The sequence below is a fragment of the Equus przewalskii genome, unplaced genomic scaffold (assembly GCF_037783145.1).
Source record: "Equus przewalskii isolate Varuska unplaced genomic scaffold, EquPr2 ChrUn-6, whole genome shotgun sequence".
Taxonomy (NCBI): Eukaryota; Metazoa; Chordata; class Mammalia; order Perissodactyla; family Equidae; genus Equus; species Equus przewalskii.
This window is the reverse complement of record NW_027228754.1, coordinates 1,002,576-1,022,919: the sequence shown is the minus strand read 5'-3', so window position 1 is coordinate 1,022,919 and position 20,344 is coordinate 1,002,576. Positions and strand designations below refer to the sequence as shown.

Here is a 20,344-nt window from a genome sequence, read left to right as displayed (position 1 = left end):
TACTTCAGACAAACACAAACATAGGTCACTGGTGTGTACCTACACAGGCAGATCCGGCAACACTGTTGCATAGAAACTGCCTTTCCATCCACTCCTGTTGAATATATTGCTTGTCCAAAGGCAGATACAATTATATCATCTGATTTACTACATGTATTCATGCAGATATATGTGAAATTTTTATATGCCTTTGACAAGTAGAAGAGATCCTATGGAATTGTAATGAAACTCGTAAGTTACATACACAGAATTCAATTTTTATAGAAAGTAAAAATCAAAACAAACTACACATATCAACGGAAGTTGAAGTAAGTAGATGGAGATGCCAAAATTCACTTCAAGTTATATGAAACCCAAAATGTTGCTGTGGGGGGAAATGGAGTCAACATTATATGGGATATGTTAAGAATAACACTAACAGGTGGTTGGGATAGATATCTTTGGTTGAATTAACTTATCACAAGCTAAGTAGAGTATATTCTCAAATTGACTCCACACTCTTCGAAGGGAATGAAAAACTGGTAGAGAGTAAAAGAAAAATGAGTAAAGTTTTACATAATTCTTTGAGGAAAAGCATCGAGGACAATTCAAATTGAAACAGATTGATGCATGACCTCAATAGATGCCTCAGTAAAAGAAAGATGCTGAGAAATGTGGCTGCCTCAATGTTTTTCTCTGCACCTCCGAGCCTGAACAAGGAGAAATTCTCAGATTTGAGAAACTGTTTGGAAGGATCAGCACAGGGAAGCCAAAAGCTGAAAGGGGCTGAGAAGGATGGTCTCCTTCCTTAGAGACCTTCACAGAGGATCAGGGCAGCCTTGGAGCTCCAGCATAGAGAGCCTTGTGCTTTGTGGTCAGCGACTCTACGGTGGTGTGGGGTCTGATAAAGCTTCCTGACTTCCAGATGACCTCATTTTAGGGGACCTTATTTCCACCAGAAGAGAAGAATCGCAGCCTCCTCACCTCCAGCGTTATTAAGAACAACTTTGTTTTCAATAGATCGGTTTGTTGTTCACTTATTTCTCCTCCCACCCACTTTGGGACCCTCCTCTTCCTCCTCAAGGCTGTATCTCTCCTTGCCTCCCACCCACAGTCATCTCCAGGGCCCATATGACTAAGGAAGTGGTTAACCAGACGCCATGCAGTAGAGCCCGCTCTTCTCGTGGGAGCTGCCTTTGTGGGACCATGTTCAGATGGGGCCTCTTTAGTGACCTGACCTCTTTAAACCATTCTTTCCATTCAGCTCATCCACATGGATTTGGAGAAAACTGGGTCATTGATAAGATGCCTCATGCATCTCTTCCTCATCTCTTTCCATAGAAGAGGCAGTAACTATGCTCTTCCAAGAAAATATTCTGGCGGCCAGCCCGGTGGCGTAGTGGTTAAGTTCGCATGCTCTGTTTCATCTGCCCGGGGTTCACAGGTTTGGATCCTGGGTGCAGACATACACATCACTCATCAGGCCATGCTATGGAAGCACCCCACAGACAAAAGAGAGGAAGACTGGCACAGATGTTAAGCTCAGGGTGAATCTTCCTTAAGCAATATGAGGAAGATTGGCAACGGAGGTAACCTCAGGGCCAATCTTCCTCAACAACAACAACAACAGAAATCCTCCCCTGAGTGCTGAGAACCTCCAGCAGTAAGAGGAGAAGAGATAAACCAGAGCTGGACAGAAGGAGCTAAAGGTTCAGATGGAGGAATCTACTCTGGGCCCTCCCGGTAGGATCCCTTCTCTGAAGGAGCGAAGCTTCCTGCCAGAAGCCACCAGGGACAAAGGACTTGCACTACAACTGCTGAGTCCTTCTCCCTTGTTTGGTTTGCTGTATAGGTCTTTACTTTCAGGTAAAATTCACTATACATGCACACCAAGTACATAATTCACATTATAACTTTTGAGGGCCCTGGGCACTTTGTCTTCATGGGTCCCTTCATGCATAAACCATTAAAAAGTATATTCTACCACTGTTGGTATAAAAAAATGTATTATTACTATTATATGTGAAAACATTGTCTTTGACCTAAAAGAACACTGCTTTTCATCTGATTTTAAAATAAATTCAAACATTTTCCTGTGCCTCTGGTGTGGATCCCTATGGCCCCCTGTGTGCCATCATGAGATGGAGGAGGAAGGGGAGGGGGTGGAGAGGGAGGATGTGGGAAGAGTAGGAGGGGCAGAGGAGGAGGAGGAGGGGCGAAAGGAAGAGGAAGCAGAAGAGCATGGAGAGCTCAATACCAAGGAGATGCAATTCCCTGGCCCCAGAATGGCAGCCCCTGTCTCTCTGGAACTCCCCCTTACCAGATTCTGCGCACACACCCCCCCCCGACTCTGGTCTCTCCTCCTCCAGCCTCCCTTCTACCCACAGGAGCAGCCTCTCATTCCTCCTCCCACGCCCTGATCCTGAGGATTCTTTCCTTTTCCACTCAGTCTCCCCAAGCTTAGGCCCAAGTCCTTCACCCAGAGCAGGACTGTCCCCTCCCAACCACCGGCTCTCCAGGCCTTTACTTGCCAACCCTTGTCTTGTAGTTCTGGAGAGTCCAAAGCATAAACACCTCCCAGGAGAAAAGGAAGTGTGGGCCAGGTCTCCTCATGGAGTCATGGGTCCCCCTGCTGAACTGAATCCAGCCATCCCAGTTCATTCCAGTTGGATCTGTGAAGACATCAACCTTGAATGAGCGGGGAGAAGGGACACAGAAAACACACTGATGAGTACTTTAACATGTAAGCTTCCATCTATATATCCAATACATCACCTGCATTCAGTTTTGTTTTATTCCGTTCATATGAATTGGATAATCTGCATGCTTTGCTTTATACATTTTCTTTTCTTTTTTCTTTTTTTCCTCAGAAGTCTTGGGTAGGCATAACACAGGACCCCAGAATTCCACTCTTTGTTGTGTAATCTACCGTGCCCAGGACACCTGCACAAGAAGGACCATAGCCTTGTTGTGTGAAAGATCCACAGACTGTAAACAACCAAAATGTCCACCATCAATAGAATGGATAACTAAATTGTGGTCTATTTCATTAGCAACCACAATGGAAGAATCACTGATGATTGTTAAATCCATAATTCTTAGTGAACAAAGCCAGGCATGAGAGAATATATGCTATATGATTACAGGTTAAAATCCAGACCTGTGAGGAGTGTGTAATAAACAAAATTATAAAATACGTGAACAAAGAATGAAACATCACGAAAATAAGATTGAGGTTACTGCTAAGGCCAAGGAGGGAGATGTGACAAGGAAGAGGCATCTGGGAAGCTTCTGGAAGCCTCGTACGTTCTAGGTATTGATCTAGGTGGGGGCTATGTTAACTTATAGCCATACATTTATGTTTTATGCAGCCTTCTGCATATTGTGTTACACAATTAAAGAAAAAATATCATTCTGTCAATGTACATCATGCCAGGAAGCACAAACGATGCTAAGTGAGCAGTTGGGTTATCTTCATCTGCACAACACTGTGAGGTGTGGGGCACCATTACAGCCACGTGACCCACGAGGAAATCATAGGATGTAGCCCCTTGTCCCAACCAGACCAGTGGTGGCACCAGGACTGGAGGAGGCCACGTCTGACAGAGACAATGCTGGCAACCACAGCCCTGACCTATCGTCCCTGGACCAACAGCGGTATCTCTGAGGAGCTTGGAACCCAGTCCATTCTAGAGCCATGGAATGAAGTGCCAAGCTTTTTGGGGTAGAGGTAGGAATAGAGAATTTTCCTAACTCGAGGAGGCTTTCAAAGCAGGAAGTGTGTGTGATAACCATGGCAGAGAAGGGAACTTCCCAGTTACCCCCAGGGATTATGTGGGCCCGTTGGGCAGAGCTCCTCAAGGGCAGGATTGCCAGAACATTCCAAATATCTCAGAGCCCTTAGACAAGCAATGCCCAAACGCAGAGGTGAGGGGATGGTGGCCTCCAACAGAAGTCAACAACCTGGGAAAGAACATACAGCCAGAGAAGAGGCAGAACCTACAGAAGATGGCCTGAGGTTCCCAGCAGCCACTTTCTCAGGTGTCCCCAAAAGCTCACCCTCCGTGGAAGCACATGGGAGAAACACACACACACTCCCTCACGGAGCGACAACAAAGGGAAAAACAACAGCTGACGCCAACAGTAGCAAAGCAGCAGACAGTGGAGACAATGGACCTGGCCAAGGCTGTTCCTCCTTTAAAGTCTGTGGTAGGCTTCGCGCGACATACAGGAGAGAACCTCACTGTCCACAGCAGGGAGTCAGCGGAAGAGCTAGAGTGGTAAATTTGAAAGGAAGGAAGAACAGATGGGGAAGAACCAAAAAGTAGAAAACGGAGCTAGAAGCTCGGGATCAAGGCAGCTCTCCTGGACTCCCAAATAGAATAAAACCCATACACCATAACTCCCCACCACATATTACAAAGTCAATTTGGTAGAGTCAGGAAAATGGCAGAGAGAAGAAAATATGAGGGATAATCGAACCAGCTTACCCTGAGGAAGCACAGCCATTTGGGGGATATCTGGGGAATTTGAAAACTTGCCTTCTCCCGCCTGGCATACCCTTATATTCCTTACGCCGTCCACTCACCTTCTCTAGAACCACCCCCACCGCCCTGCCCCCTGTAGCCCCCCAGACCTCCTCTACACAGAACTTGCACTCAAATTCATGCAACAGTCCTTGACTCGGTCCCAGTGGCTCAGGAAGTCTCCTAGAGCAGGAGTAACGGACGTCTAAACAGCTGGCCCCGGAGCCGCGTCATCCACATGAGACACGCCCCACGCAGGACAGCGCCGGCGTTACTTTCCTTCCGGCCCATGCCCCGCCCCCTGCGCACAACTTCCCCGCCCACTCTACCCTCCCAGCCAATGGCGGTCAGCAGACATAACAGGAAGTGACGTCCTCACCCTCCAGGTTTAGGCTGCCTGTGAAAGGTAAGGCCTCGTGTCCGTTGTTTTCTCTTCATCCAGAGAGAAACTTTGAAAACGGGCTCGAGCTCTTGAAAATGAAAAGCACAATAGTAGCGTAAGAACAACAACAACAAAGATTTGCAGGATCATGCCGAGGACGTATGCTAGAGATCAGAGCAAAAATTTTAAGGGACTAAAAGGGGAAGAAAGCTACTCGCAAAAGGCGGGTCTGGTAAGTCCAGGTTTGAGGAACAGGATTTCCAGGAACAAAGAGCTGTTACCACCGTCACAAGCTCACCACGGAGAAGGAATTGGGAGCAGCATCCCACAGTTTAGTGGGAAGAGGCAGGGAGGGAAGGGCCACACACCTTTGTGGCAGGAGACCCCACAGAGCATGCCAAGTCCTCCATGCCTTTGGCCTCGGCTGCTGGGCACCAAAACCAGGTAAAGGCCTTTGCTACAGGATCCAGAGAAAAACATTCTAAAACACTATTTAAACTGGGTGGGATAATGACATCTTTATTTTGATTAATCTCTTTAAGAAATTAACACAATTTAATTAATTGTTTTATTGTGGTAACATTAGTTTATAACATCATGTAAATTCCAGGTGTACATCATCATATTTTGACTTCTGTATAGACTACATCGTGTTCACCACCGAAAGCCTAGTCGCCGTCCGTTACCATACACACGTGCCCCTTTACCCTTTTCGCCCTCTCTCCATCCTCTTCCCCTCTGGTAACCAAGAGTCTGTTCTCTGTATCCATGAGTTTGTTAGTTTATCTCCCACATATGAGTGAAATCACTTCCTTTTGAATGTGGGTACATGAGAGTACTGTAACTTTGTCACCAACAAAAAATTCCAATTCTTATGATATCACGTTATGGTAGCTACAGATATGTCCACAGGATTCTTGGGCTCTTTCTCTGGAGCTGGCCAAGTGTGCCAAGGCAGAAGAGCCCTGGCTGAGGAAGCTTGGGGCTAGAGAGACGTTGTCGAGAGGATCAGTGCCTGCCTTCAGCTGGGTAATCCATGAGCTCCTTCATCTGTTAACTGAAGGGTTGGTGGTTCAAGCCCAGTTGGTCATACTGGGTTTTGACCGATTCCAGGTTCTTTTCAGATATGCTTGGGCTGCACATTGTCTCTTAACTAGCTTGTCTCTCAACCTTATCCTCAATCTCCGTACTTTAAATCAGACGTGGAAAAATCCTGCTTGAACTTGCAAGGTTCATGTTAGTTACTGAAGGGTTTTGGTAGAAAGAATTTTGTTTTAGGGGTAAAAGCAAGTTTTGGAGTTCCAGAGCCTATGTTTCTTAGAGACTGTGTGAATAATCTTTCTTCCCGAGGCTGGGTTTTTACAGCTGCTCGTTTCTGGAAACCTGATGTCAATACCCTTAAGTTAAATCATCGGGAACACACGTCTTATTGAACAAGTTGCATTTTTTATTCCTTGCAGCCAGAAAAAACACACCCCGTGGTCTAACCTATGAAAGGACTTGGGCTTCGGTTGGGTGATTTGGGGAGGATGGGAGGAAGCAGAGTGTGCCCCCTAGTGAATAGTGTGGTCCGCACGGGCAGTTCTATGATTGGAGTAAAGAGGTAACAGTCATTTCCTATGGAAAGAGGAGGATATTTGGGATGTTGTAGATTGCACAGTGACCTTGCCTTTGTCTGTGCCTGGACAGAATTATGAGGTAGCATTGTTTTGTCTCGTTTTTATCTAGATTTCGGAGTAATCTTGTGTGAGGCTTATGTTCTACGTCTGAGGTGATTTCCGACAGGAGAACTAAACAGTCAGGCTGTGTGTCAGAGCAGTGCAGCTGAGCAGCAGAAGCTGGTATTTTCTATCTCACTGGAAATCCCTAAAATAGAGAAGAAGGCAGAACACTCCAGTCTCACAAGCTGTAGGGGCAAACCTGGCTGGGTAACAGTGTGACTTTGACGAAGTTTCTTGACTTGTCTGTGGCTCGATTTCTCCTTTTAACATGTGTCGGATAGGAGTTCTTCCTGCATGGTTTGTCCTAGGTTTACATGAGACGTGCGGGTGAAGCATGGAGCCCAGAGCCTGGCACATAGTGAGTACTCAGCACATAGTAGCTCTTACCTTCCATCCCTATCAGCATTTCTTTGATCTGCCTTGTTCTTTTGAACAGCTGCGGGCCCTTTCAGGGTGCGGATGGAGCGTGACGAGTCAAGGTTCTCCAACTGAGGAACATGAAATTGGTTCCAGTGTCTATTTTTACAAACAGTGCTGCAGTGGACGTGTGTAGATCTGTATTTATACATCTCCATCACCGCCTGTGTAAGTGTTTCTCTAGTATATACTCCTGGAAAGAGAATTGCTCAGTTTAGAAATATGTTTGTACGTACCTAATTTTTGTTTATTCCTGCCCTATGGCCTTGCAGCGAAGCTTTACCAATTCGTATTCCGAATCATTTAGGAGAATATTCTTGTCTCCACCCTCTTGCCAACACTGGATAGCATTTATTTTTGCCAACACCTATCACTTATTTTTGCCAACAATTAACCCCTTATTGAGAGATTTACCCAGTAAGTACACTCATTGGCATAACTTATCTGACATCCTGGAAAAGCTGAAATCAATAGGATTTTTCTCTATGCTCTTCTGTTTTCTGACTGCTGTGTTCTCTCAGATGATCTGGGCCAAGAGCAGTGCAAACATATCCCTCTTACTTGTTGGATGCTACTGCCTGTGGGTTCACACGCTGTTCTGGATTTTGAGGGTGAGGGGCTGGTTCACAGGAGAGGTTTGAGGTTGGGCTTACCTAACTTCCCTTGACAGAGAGGCCAGGCTCGAGCAATTGGGAACTCAGTCATTCTGAAAAGTGAGGTTTCCACGATGGGGCTTGAGAAAAATACAAATTGGTAAACAGAGACGTTTGAATTTTCATTAGAATGAGACTTTAAAAAATAGATCTTTTCTGTATTCCCAGTCCAAATAAGTGGGGAGATTGCATTCAAAGGACTTTGTCTGGGGAACTTACTCTAGCGGCGGCTCTCTTGCTCTCCTTGAATTGGTTCGCCCATGCTGGTAACTGGCATTTGCTATAACACCTTGTCTGGTGAGTTCAGGAGAACAAGGAGCTAAACATAATCTGCAGTAGGAAACAGAGACAGCTGATGGATTCGTAGACAATGTTCCGTGGAGTTAAGTGTTGTACCCTCTTTATTCTTTTAGAGGTCTGCTTGGTAACGTGAAAGAGACGTTCGTCCAGTACCTGAAATACCCTTCATAGTGTGTTCCCATTACAAGGGCTTGGGAATAGTCACCTGAAGTGAGCACACCATTTCTACTGTGGTCTTTGATTTTTTTGCTTTATAGGGATTAGCATACATGTTTCTGAAAATTGAAAAGTCAGGAGAGTAGAGGTAAGTATCTGAATTAGTTCCTTATTGATGCATATTAACAGATTACAAAAACAGTGGTGTGAAACTTCACACATTTGTTGTCTCACAGTTCTGTGGATCAGAATTCTAGAATGATGTGGCTGCGCTCTCTGCTGACAGAATTGGTCGGTATGTCCTCCCCACCTGAGTAGGTCTGATATTGATCATGTTGTGGTTCTATGTCACCTGAGAGGCTGCCCTCATCATCCGCTGTTTATCCCTGTCCCTCTTTATTAATATGATTTCTAGCAGTCACGGCATCTTTCAGCTCACCAAGGTGGCTTAGGAGAAAGCCTAGCTCTGTGGAGCCCCAGAATTGACCTCTGCCATATGTTTCTCCAAGAGGAGGCTAAAATAACAGAGGTCTTCATCAAGAAATGACCCCTATGAGGGCTGACATCCCCCAGTGATCAGAGCAGAGGAGAAAATCAAAGGACAAGGGAGACGCTAAAAGTCCAGACTGGGAAGCAGAGTCCTCTTTGCGTCCCACATCACTTAGGAACTCTTCCTGGACACGGGGACGTTTCCCATTGAAAGGTGACCTTGGACAAGGGACTTGCTGTGCTCAAAGCTGAGTCATTCTTCTTACCAATGGGAGTCTCAGAGTCTCCATCCTAGGCTTTTTAAAATTTTTAAATGATGAGGCTTTTTCCTTGTATGAGAATCTCCTTGGAATTTTTGTCTGAAATGTAGTTTCTTGGGCCTTGTCCCCATAAGTTTTGAACAAGCACCGCGTTGACTCTGACGTAGGGGTTCTTTAGCTCTGCAGCTGGTGCCCAGGGGTTAGAGCCCTGTCTGCTGCTTGATATCACGTTCAATCATCCAAAACTGTAGTGGTCAATGCAGCTTCTGTACTTTACATTATACATTCTTCTCTCTTGTACAGGGGATAGACGTGCTCAAAGCAGGCAATGAAATCATCCACTGAAGTATGTGTGGTCCACGGTGGAGCTGGTGTTTGAATCTTCCGCTGCCTTTCCTCAGGCTGTGCCTTTATTGCTTCCGCTCACACCTGGAATAGGATTTGAGTGGAAATGTGATTGGAGTCGAAGGCATCAGGGAGGGTTAGTTATTCTTGGAAACTGTTATTTACCCATTTGATAAATATTTACTGAATGGCTTCTCTGTCAGGCCCTTGTGGAGGCACTGGGGAGATGGGGCGAACGGGTGGACAGAGTGCCCGCTCTCTGGAAGATGAGCTTCCGGCACGAGAGCCAGACATTTTACAGATAATCATATAAATAGATTTTAATTTTGGCTGTGATAAATTTTATTTAATATTTCTGTGTTCCTTGGTCCCATGGTGTCAGCCAGGTGTGAAAACTGACTGAATATTAATAATAGGACTAAAGAACTGTGGTAAAAGATTTGTCCCTGGAAAGGTTCTTCAGCCGTTTTTGTTTGAACAGTGGAAATCCTCATGTTTGATCCATTGGCTCCTGAAATTCAGCCGTGGGTTCCTGGAGGGTGTGGCAGGCACTCTGGACGGGAAGCTTGTGACCAAGGCTTACGTGGGGGCTCTGCTGTTGTCAAGGGTTGAGGGAGTGTGGGAAAATCTCCTATTCCCTCCGGGCCTCACTTTCCCCATCGGTAAGATAAGGTTGTTAGTCAAATTCTCCAATGTCCCTTCCTGTTCAGTTTTCTCGAGTGCGTGGGAGACTGAGATGCATGTGGAATGTGCCCTGGGAACTGCGGGTGAGACCTGGCCTTGGTCCCTTCTCTGTGTGTCTCCTGTAGGAGCCTGAGCTGAGACCACATCTTGAAAACACAGAATTGAGGGAGCAGGTGGAAGAAAGAAAGTCAGCAGGCTTGGAGGATGATGATAACCCAAAGAAGATTAAGGTGCTGGTGGAGGAGGTGCGTTGGCAAAGGAGGTGAGAATAAGGACAAGTTGAGTTCAGAGAAATCAAGGGACACTGAGGAATGAGTACAGCATCCTCCACTCCTCAAGGAGCAACCTAAGCTGAGCAGTGAGGACTGGGAGAGTAACTTACTCCACAGGGAACCTGTGCAACAGCCAGGGAGACCCAAGGATGGATCAGGTTTGGTTTCTCCTGCTGGGGAGCACCAATTCCAAGAGGAGGAGGGTGGCACCCCCGAGGCTCTTCGCCAGACCCCCCAGCCTTGACCTCAGTGCTGCCCTCACAGTGGACGCCCTCCAAGTAAATGTGGGCTTAGAGGGATAAATGGTGTTTGGAGAAGGGTTGGAGATGTCCATTCTTACCTTAAGCAGTTGTGCCCTCGAGTCAGGAGGGGCCAGGGTAATGGGACCCTTGCATCTGAAGCAGTGATAGTAATATTCTTTTGCATTTATAGTTGAATAAAGCTTTAGCCACAATATCTCTTAAATATTTGTTGAGTGCCTCATTTTCCTTATGCTGTGATAAGGACTGGGAGTTCGCCTATTGGTAATATTTCCCTAAGGAAATCAAAGCAGTGAGAGGAAGAACACGAACAGATGGTTTCAACAAAATGCTAGGTCTCCTCAACTGGGGAGTTGCGGCAGCCCAGATGATGGGAGGGTAGGCCAAGGCCATCTCTTCCTAATGACAGAGTGAACCATTGTCAGGAATCCCTCAGGACAATCCGTTCTTCATCAGAGCTCACCACAGGTGAGTGTCCTCAGACATGGAGAGTGTAGGGCAGACCCCATCCTAAGCAAGGTGATTTGCTCCATCTTGGGAGAAAGCAGAGCATCCCTGACAGGACATCGGGGACAGGAGTGTTGTTGAGATGATTGATGACTTGCAGCCGCTTTTGTTCAATCCGTTGCACAAATGTTGCTGAGAGCCTCCTCGAGTGCTTGACTCGGTGCTAGGGGTCATGAACGCAGAGATGAATCAAAATTATCCCAACTTCCCGGAGCTCTCGGTCTAGTACCAGGAAGTCATGAGAAGTGTAGTGGTGGTGGATTCCTTGGAGGAAGTGGCCAGTGCTACCCAGAGATGACCTCAGTGGTTTTCCTGGACCCCCTTCTGCTTTTTCCGACAGCTGGATGACCTGTCCTGACCCACGACCCTGAACCTCAGCCAGATTGCAGCCTCTCAGAACCAATGCTTGGACTCCATGTTGGCTCCAAGCCCTCAACACTGCCAAAGTCTCCAGAGGAAACAGCTGATGTCACAGCTACTGACTGTGTCCTGGCCAGCTGGAGAAATAAAGAGGCAAGTTAATCCGTCCTTTTCTTATTATTTCTTATTTTTCATTTTTTCTTGACGTAACTTTGGTTTTGTCACATTTTATAGATTTCAGGTATACATCATTATAACTTGACTTCTGTATATACTACATCGTGTTCACCACCAAAAGGTTTCCATTCGTTACCATACAAATGGATGGATTTTAAAGTCATTATGCTACATGAAGGAACGCAGACATGAAAGAATACAGGTATGGTTCCATTTACATAAAGTTGTTAAAGTGCCAAGCCATCTGTAAGGACAGTGGTTGCCTGGAGCTGAGGGTTGAGGGGGTGACGGACTGCAAAGGGACAAAGGAATGCTGTGAGATAATGGAAATGCCCTGCACCTCGATTGGGGCAGTAGTTTCATTAGTGTTTACGGCTGCTGAAATGCACCGAATTGTGTACTTTAAAGTGGTGCGGTCTATTGTACCTAAGTTGTACCTCAATGGCATTCATATAGCAATGTACTGTATTTCTCCACATTAGCACTGAGTATTTAGAAAATGAAATTCAATAAAACACAATAGAGATTAACATTCACACATTCACAGTCATTAAATGCCTAAGAACACATATAGTGAAGATCCCTGAAAACTGTTTTTGAGAGAAATTAAAGAACACTAGATAAAGAGAAAAATATATATCAATTTCATAGATTGGAAGATTCCATATTGTAAGAATGTCAAATCAAGATTGTTCCAGTTAATATTGTAGCAGGCATTGGGAGGGGATTTACCAGCTATTTCTAAAATGTATATGGAAATCAAAGTACCTGTAATAGCCAAGACAGCCTTGAAGAAGAATTAACTGGAGACACACTTTACTAGATTTCAAAAGAATTAGAGGACACACTCTACTAGATTTCAAAACTCACTTTAAAGCTACAGTAATTAACACACTATAGTATCGGTGGAAGTAGACGCCACACAAATGTATCATGTGAAAGAGCAGAGTGTAAGAAATTGACTCCCACATATACAATTATTTGATTTTTTAAAATAAGGTCACCAAGACACTTCACTGGGATAATGAAAGATGTTTTTGGTAAAAAGCTCTAGAATGAATGAGTATTTATTTAGAAATAAATTAATATTCACAACTACCTTCTACCACACATTGAGTTAATTGGAGATGTGAAAGTTAAAATTATAAAGGTTTTGAAGGAAAAATGGAAATATTCTCATGAACAAGGAATAAGCAAAGAAATCTTAGACATAACACCAAGACACTCATGGTGGATGAAAATTTGAAGGTCAAACGAAACTGGTTTCTAACGCTCACTCCTCTCCTCACTAGACTGTGACCTTGGAGTATTTTTTAACCTTTTTGAGCTTTTTTTCTCAAAAGGAAAAGGATAAAACCTGGCTAATAAGATAGTGCATAGGATTAAATATGGTCACTTGGACAATAATAGATGCTAAGAACAAATTTGTCTCTGAGTCCTCCTTTACCCACTTTAAATGTGTAGACAGAAAGCAATTGGCAGAGAACAGACAACATGTTCTAAAATAAGTATTTTATCACCATTTCTAGAAAGCAGTCATGGATATAGTACAAAGAATTAGAGGGGGGCAAGAGTCTTTTCAACAGCCATCCCCAAACCCCGAAGCAAAGCTAGTTTCTCTCTAAGACCAGAGATGGAAGTCTAGACCCTATCCAACCCCCACAGTCTTCTCTGTCTGGAGCGGAATGAGGAAGTCCACTAGGTTCAGAATAACCTGGACCCTTGAGTGTTCCTCAGAAAGACACTCAATCAGTTCTTCAACTCCAAAGATATTGAACAAATTTTGAAACCAGGAGAGGTCAAGGAGAAACTGAAGCACGTGACCAGGACTCTCACCTGAGTCAAAGCCAGGATAGTCATAAATACGATTTCCCAGATCTCTGCAACGGCACAGGGATGTTCCTTTGAAGTGACTGGCAGACCTGTGAATATCGGTCAGGAGGGATCCATATCAATTTATAGGACTCAAAATTCAAAAATATCCCTGTACCCTAACCCAGGAAAGTTCTTATTCAAAGCAATGTGGTGAAGAAAGCATAGGTGTAAATCTTTGTAGTCTTTGATTAGATAAGGATAGCTTAGATGTGACAGCTAAAGCAAGAACAGTCAATGAATAAATAGATAAATTGGATTTCATCAAAACTGAAATCTTTTGTGCTTCAAAGGATGCTAATAAGAAAGTGAAAAGACAACACACAGAATCAGAAAAAACAGTTGCAAAACAGATATCTGACATGTGTCTAGTATTGACTCTTACAAGTCAATAATAAAAAGACAATCCAATTTATCAATGGGAAAAGGATTTGAATGGACATTTCTCCATAGACGATGTACAAATGGCCAAGAAGCTCATGAAAAGATGTTTAACATCATTGATCATTAAGAAAACAGAACTGAAATCCACAATGAGATACCACTTCACATCCACTAGTGTGGCTGTAATTAAAAGATGGGCAACCACAAGTGTGGAGGAGGATGTGGAGTAATTGAAATCCTCATGCATTGCTAGTGGAAATGTAAAAAGGCGCAAACGCTTTGGAAAACGGCATGTCAGTTCCTCAAAGTTACATACAGTGTTGACATAGATGTAGCAATTCTACTCCTGGGTACATAGCAAGAGAATTGAAAACCCACGGTCACAAACAAACTTGTACATGAATATTCACAGCAGCATTACTCATAGTAGTAAAAGTGGAAACAACCCAAATGCCCTCAGCTGAAGAATGCACAAAATGGAGTATAGTCATAAAATGAAGTCTTATTCAAGGATAGAAAGAATAAAGTACAGATACCTGCCAAAATGTGGATGAACCTTGGCAACATTATGGCAAGTGAAGAAACACCAAAGGCAACGTGTTTTATGATTCCATTGAGAATAGATGTCCAGAGTAGGCAAATCCATACGGGGAGAAAGTAGGTTAGCAATTGCCAAGGGCTGGAAGAAGGTGAGGAATAGGAAGTGACTGCCAATAGGGACGAGTTTCGTTTGTGAGGTAAAGAAAATACTCCAGAATGAGATGGTGGTGATGGTTTCACAACCCTGCAAATAGACCAAAAAGTCACTGAATTGTACACAAAATGGAGAATTTTATAGCATGAAAATTACATCATCATCGTAAAGCAATGTCTTTGCATATTCCCATACCCTATATTTTCATTAGCAGCGTGTCCCAAGTTAATAGTCAGTGGCCAGGATAGGATGCTGTTAGCCTGTTGTGAAATATGTCAGATGGAAATATATCGGATGGAAACATTAAAATCAGGAAGTTTTTGGTAGCAATGAGGTATAGGCAGGAAGCATGTACGTGGAGAGACCTGACACAGAGTGAATTGGAAAATGTGGGAGGGGGTTTGGGGTGGAGGGGCACTCTACCTGACACCTGGCTCCAGCACTTAGAGCGAGGGCACTTTGGGCTAGTCTCAGACCCTCTGTGTGTCTTGGTTTCTTCATCTGCAAACCAGGGAAAGGCCACGCTCTCCTCACAGATCGATCGTGAGGATTAGAAGTAGTATGTACGTGAAATGCTCATCCCCAAAACTGTGAGGAAGGTCGATGCTATCAGTAGGTCCTCAACCTGACTGTACATCTGAGCAACTTTAACAATAGATTCCAGGCCCCCTCAGCCCACTGAATCAGAGTCACTACAGATGAAGACTCTGGACTTGTATTTGTACTGACTCTCCCAGGTGATGCTTTTTTTTTTTTTTTTTAAAGAATTTAAATAGCTTTAATTCCCCAAACCCAATAAAACTAAATGCAAGGTTGTTGAAGTTGTTTTTACATTTGACCATGGAGTCATCTATGAAAATCAAATGTTTCAACTCAGAACTCTGATACACAGGAGTTCTAATGAAATAGTGAGGAAAGTTGTAAAATGTTGATACAGGAAGGCTCCAGACATAAGAAGCAATGGTGGGCTAGAGTTTGGGCTGAGAGGAAAGATGGCTTCCTGGGAGAGACAGGAATTCCTTCCACATCAGGCCTCAGCAGCCACAGAGTGGAAGGCACTGGCAGGAGAGCTGGCACCGGAGATGGCAGAGATCTTCATCATAGAGTCCTTGGTGGCCTCAGAGCATAGTTGCCCCTCTGGTTATCTGCAGCTTCCAGATGACCAAATGGCAGGTGCACCTTGGTGACCAGAGAAGTTTCTGGAATGCAGATTTCAGTCCCCTTGGGGAATTCCCAGAGCTATTTCAAAGGAATTTGAAGAGAGTTGGGGTTCTTCAGAAATTGGTAGGAGTAGAGCCAAGAACATTCGTCTTTGTAGTATCCTTATAAGTCTTCAGTCAAATCCATTCTTCTTGGTTTTTCAGTGATCTTATTACCACTTGTTGTGAGCCTATGATGCTGATAGAATTAATATTCCAGGTAAGCTTAACATTTTAACAGGGTATTCCTGTGGGATGTTTTGATCCAAAGAGGTGAATTTTTAATGGTAGAAATTTAGACGCTGCAAGGGTATGCCTCAGCAGAGGACCATTTCCTTGTGACCTCTAATTTCTCGCAACAGGTATTCCATCTCTGCTTGTCATATATTTTCTTTTTCTGTTAAATTAATTTTTATTGCAGTAATACTGGTTTATAACATCATATCAATTTTAGTGTACATCATTATATTTCAACTTCTGTATCGACTACATCAGATTCACTACCAGAAGTCTGGTTGTCATCAGTCACCAAACATATGTGCCCCTTTACCCCTTTGCCCTCTCCCCTCCCCCTTCCCCTTGGGAAACAGCTATTTATTCTCTGTGTTTATATGTTTATTTGTTGTTGTTGTTGTTTTATCTTCCATGTATGAGTGAAATCCTATGGCATTTGACTTTCTCCATCAGACTTATTTCGCTTAGCATAATACTCTCAAGTTCCCTCCATGTTGTCAAAAATGGCAAGATTCCCTCTTTTTTATGGCTTAGTACTCCATGGTGTGTGTGTGTGTGTGTGTGTGTGTGTGTATCACATCGTCTTTATCCATTCATCTGTTGATGGTCACTTAGGTTGCTTGCAAGTCTTGGCTGTTATGAATAATGCTTCCATGAAAATAGGGGTGCATAAATCTTTTGGAATTAGGGAGTTTCTGTTCTTTGGATAAATACACAGAAGTGGACTACCTGGATTATATGGTAGTTCTGTTTTTCGTTTTCTGAGAGATCTCCATACTATTTTCTATAGTGGCTGCCCCAGTTTACATTCCCAACAGTAATATATGAGGGTTCCCTTTTCTCTACATCCTCTCCAACACTTATTTTCTTTTTAGTGATAGCCATTCCGACAACCATGAGGTGATATCTCATTATGGTTTTGATTTGCGTTTCCCTAGGAATTAGTGATGTAGAACGTCTTCTCAGGTGCCTATTGGCCACCTGAATACCTTGTTTGGAAAACTATCTGTTAAGATCCTCTGCGCATTTTTTAATTGGGTTTTTCCTGTTTGTTTTGTTGTTGCTGAGTTGTATAAATTCTGTCTATACTTTGCATATTAACCCCTTATCGGATTTATGATTTGCAAATATCTTCTCCCAGTTGGTAATGGTCTTTTCATTGTGTTGATGGTATCCCTTGCCATGCTTAATATCCCAAGAAATAAAAGGGGAACAGTTTTGTCTTGGTGTTTTTAGACACACACATAACAAAGAACGGTGAGAATTATGCTTCGATATTTTTTGGAAACAGGTCGCTATCAGCAGAAGGGCAGACAGCTATTGGGAGTGGTGGCTGAAGGGTGGTCCCCATCAGTGGTGGCCTTTGGAAGAGACCAGGCAGCCTTGGGTATCAGCACGGCCTAGGCAACTGGAAGGCAGGGGCTCCTCAGATTCCATGACACCCCCACCTTCCAATTCTGTTATTGCAACACCAGATCATTAACTGGCGCACTGAGTCCTCTCTCCATCACTCCTGTCTGACTCTGAGCTACAGGTGGTGCTTGGGGCTCCAAGCTCTGAGATCTTCAACCTTGTTGTGGCAGTTACAGACTCTCAAGTGTTGTGGGGTATTGATCAAGTTGTCCTCAACAGTAAGTTAAGAATTCCCGTTTGGTGTAGTCTCATTTGGTTACTTTTTCGTTTGTTTCCCTAGCCTGAGGAGATATAATATTCAGCAAGGTACTACTAAGACCAGTGCCAAAGAGTGTACTGCCTCTGCTTTCTTCTAGGAGTTTGTGGTTCCAGGTCTTACATTCAAGTCTTTAATGCATTTTGAGTTAATTTCTCTGTGTGGTGTAAGATAAGGGTCTACATTCGTTCTTTTGCTTAAGGCTGTGCAATTTCCCCGGAACCATTTATCAAAGAGACTTTCCTTTCTCCTTTGTATGGTCTCTGCTCTTTTGTTGAAAATTAGCTGTCCATAGATGCGAAGGTTTATTTCTGTGTTCTCCATTCTGTTCCATTGATCTGTGTGTCTGTTTTCCTGCCACTATCATGACGTTTTGATTAATATAGCTTTGTAGTGTATTTTGAAATCAGGGAATATGATATCTCCGGCTTTGTTCTTTTGACTCAGGATGCTTTGGATCCAGGTGAATCTTAAAATGATTGACTTGGGGGTAGGAAACACTGAACCGTATCACTTTTATGCAAAAGACAAAAGCAGGACAGAGCAGAACAACAAGGATATTTTCGGTCAAGTCTCTAAAGCAGGGGAGAAACTGTTGGAGCACTCGAGAATGGAGAGGACCTGGCCCATCTGATTTCATTTTAATTTCATCCGTTTTATAGCAGAGACATGAACCCTTGGGGAAGATATCCTGAGGTAACTGAGAGTCCACCTTGAAAATGGTGGGAGCCCTAATTTCAAATTCTGGCTTTCTTTGAATAGAAGTGAAAATTAGATTTTGCACATGGATGAGACCAGTCTTCTCTGAGTCTGTCACCTTACGAAATAAATCCTATTACTCGTTAAACTTCAACAGTGGCATTTAAGTAAGAAAATCTTAGAAATATACTAGCCATCTAACAAAACACCAGAAAGTTAGCAAGTCCAACTCCATTCGAGTTCAGTACAGTTGGGTCCACTAGATCACAGACTTTGAGATGTAAGGAAAAGAATGTCGGGTTCAACTGACATGAAAAGAGAGATCTCTTTAAAGCTTTACATGCATCTCAAACACCAAATCCTTCCACAGTGTGGTTGGAGGATGGTGTAGGGTAGAAAGAAGATGAGCTTCAAAAGCGGTTGATGCGGTCCTCTGTCCTTTACCTTGACATAAATGCTCTGTGGTACTTGGGCAGATGCATCGCACCCTCAAATCAAAGTACTGGAGCAGCTAAACTGAAGAGACCAATGCTACCGGGGGTCTCCCAAGTCTCATCTTCACAAGACCCAGGTGGGAACAGATGACAAGAGTGTGAAAAGGGCATTCAGGGTACAACTTTCCCTCCCTGCCTGTCCTCCTCTTCTCAACCTCAGCTTCTCTGTCTCTGAACCCCATTGCACATGTCCCCTGTGGGTGATTGACCATCCCTGAACCGTGACCTTGAAATTCCACGTTCTGGTAGAGGAATATAACCGCAGGTCAATAGCATGAGGACAGCTCGAAGGGATCTGTCCAGCAATGATCCGTAAAACCTGCTCTGCATCCCTGTTCTGTTCCAAATGTGAGTGAACTGAATGAAGACAAGAAAAAGCATCAGGTTGAGAAGTATTTGCAAAAGAAATGGGCACTACATGTATTCGGGATACACTCACAAACTACTGTGATCATTTTCACAGCTGAAAAAGAGCTCTTGTGGGGTTACAATTCATAATATGTGGATATCCGGAAGCAACAAGTAGGAAAGATAGTGTTTACAGACATTTAAAAAGTAACAACCACAAAAGCGGCCCACACATAGAGAAGGATTTTAGGAGGTAGAGATGTCACACTGACTTAAGTTTGAAGATAAGCCAACATGCTGCCCTAGTGAGGGGCAAGAAGTCGACACAACACAGGGATGCAGCAAGAGGAGTATTGTGAGTCAGGACAGAGAATAATTTTTTAACGAAGTATTCATTCACTTAGTATTACACTCTGCTTTTGTCCCTTTTAATGGATGTAGAAAAAACTGGAGAAAGCCCAGTGAATAGCAGCATGAGAGTCTAAAAGTTTGCCATCTTTCACGTATGGGAAAACCTTAAGATCGGTTTACATTTGGAGAGAAAGTGGGGTGACTTCGTGACGGTGCTTCAGAAGACAAACTTTGTTGGGACACTGGTTTCTCTTTCTGTTTTGAGATGCACACAGGAATGGGCACTGAGAACTATGCTTAGATATTTTCTGGAAAGAGACAGGTCGGTAGTGTCACCACGAGAGTAGACAGCTGCTTTGGGGTGATGCCCATCAGCAGTGGCCTTCAGAAAAGGCCGGGCAGCCTGGGGTAGCAGCAGGGCCTAGGCAACTGGAAGGCAGGGGCTCCTAAGATTCCACGACACCTCCACCTTCCAATTCTGTTATTGCAACGCCAGACCATTAACCGGCGCGCTGGGGCCTCTCTCCATCACTCCTGTCTGACTCTGAGCTGCAGGCGGTGCCTGTGGCTCTGAGCTCTGTCCTCTTGAACCTTGTTTTGGCAGTTCCGGACCCTCAGCTGTTGTAGAGTGTTGATCTAGTCGTCCTCAACGGTAAGTTAAGAAGTCTTGTTTGACGTAGTCCCATTTGTTTCTTCTTGCTTCTGTTTCCCTTGCCTGAGGAGACATGATAATCCAAAGGATACTGTGAAGACCAATGTCAAAGAGTGCACTGCCTATGTTTTCTTCTACCTTCTAGTCCCACAAGAGCTCTTTTCCAGCTCTGAAAATGATTATGAGTTTATCCAGTGGTTTATGAGTATATCCTGAATACACGTAGTGGCCCTTTCTTTTGCAAACACTTGTCAACCTGA

The 20,344-nt window shown here is 44.0% G+C and overlaps 2 long non-coding RNA genes across 3 annotated transcripts; one reads left to right on the top strand and one right to left on the bottom strand.

Annotated features, from left to right (window-relative positions):
- Window positions 1–1,966: 1,966 nt before the first annotated feature.
- Window positions 1,967–4,768, bottom strand: LOC139081695 (uncharacterized). Its single transcript, XR_011536923.1, has 3 exons — window positions 4,470–4,768; window positions 2,755–2,922; window positions 1,967–2,651 (listed from the first exon to the last, which is right to left on the bottom strand). It is a non-coding gene; the product is annotated as an uncharacterized lncRNA (long non-coding RNA).
- Window positions 4,769–4,921: 153 nt separating this feature from the next.
- Window positions 4,922–20,084, top strand: LOC139081693 (uncharacterized). Of its 2 annotated transcripts, none has more exons than XR_011536915.1 (10): window positions 4,922–5,119; window positions 7,045–7,193; window positions 8,092–8,282; window positions 8,371–8,429; window positions 9,187–9,364; window positions 10,038–10,157; window positions 11,292–11,464; window positions 11,546–11,690; window positions 15,803–15,857; window positions 20,037–20,084. It is a non-coding gene; the product is annotated as an uncharacterized lncRNA (long non-coding RNA). The 2 variants fall into 2 exon arrangements; XR_011536914.1 differs by lacking the exon at window positions 4,922–5,119 and adding an exon at window positions 6,614–6,966.
- Window positions 20,085–20,344: the final 260 nt, after the last annotated feature.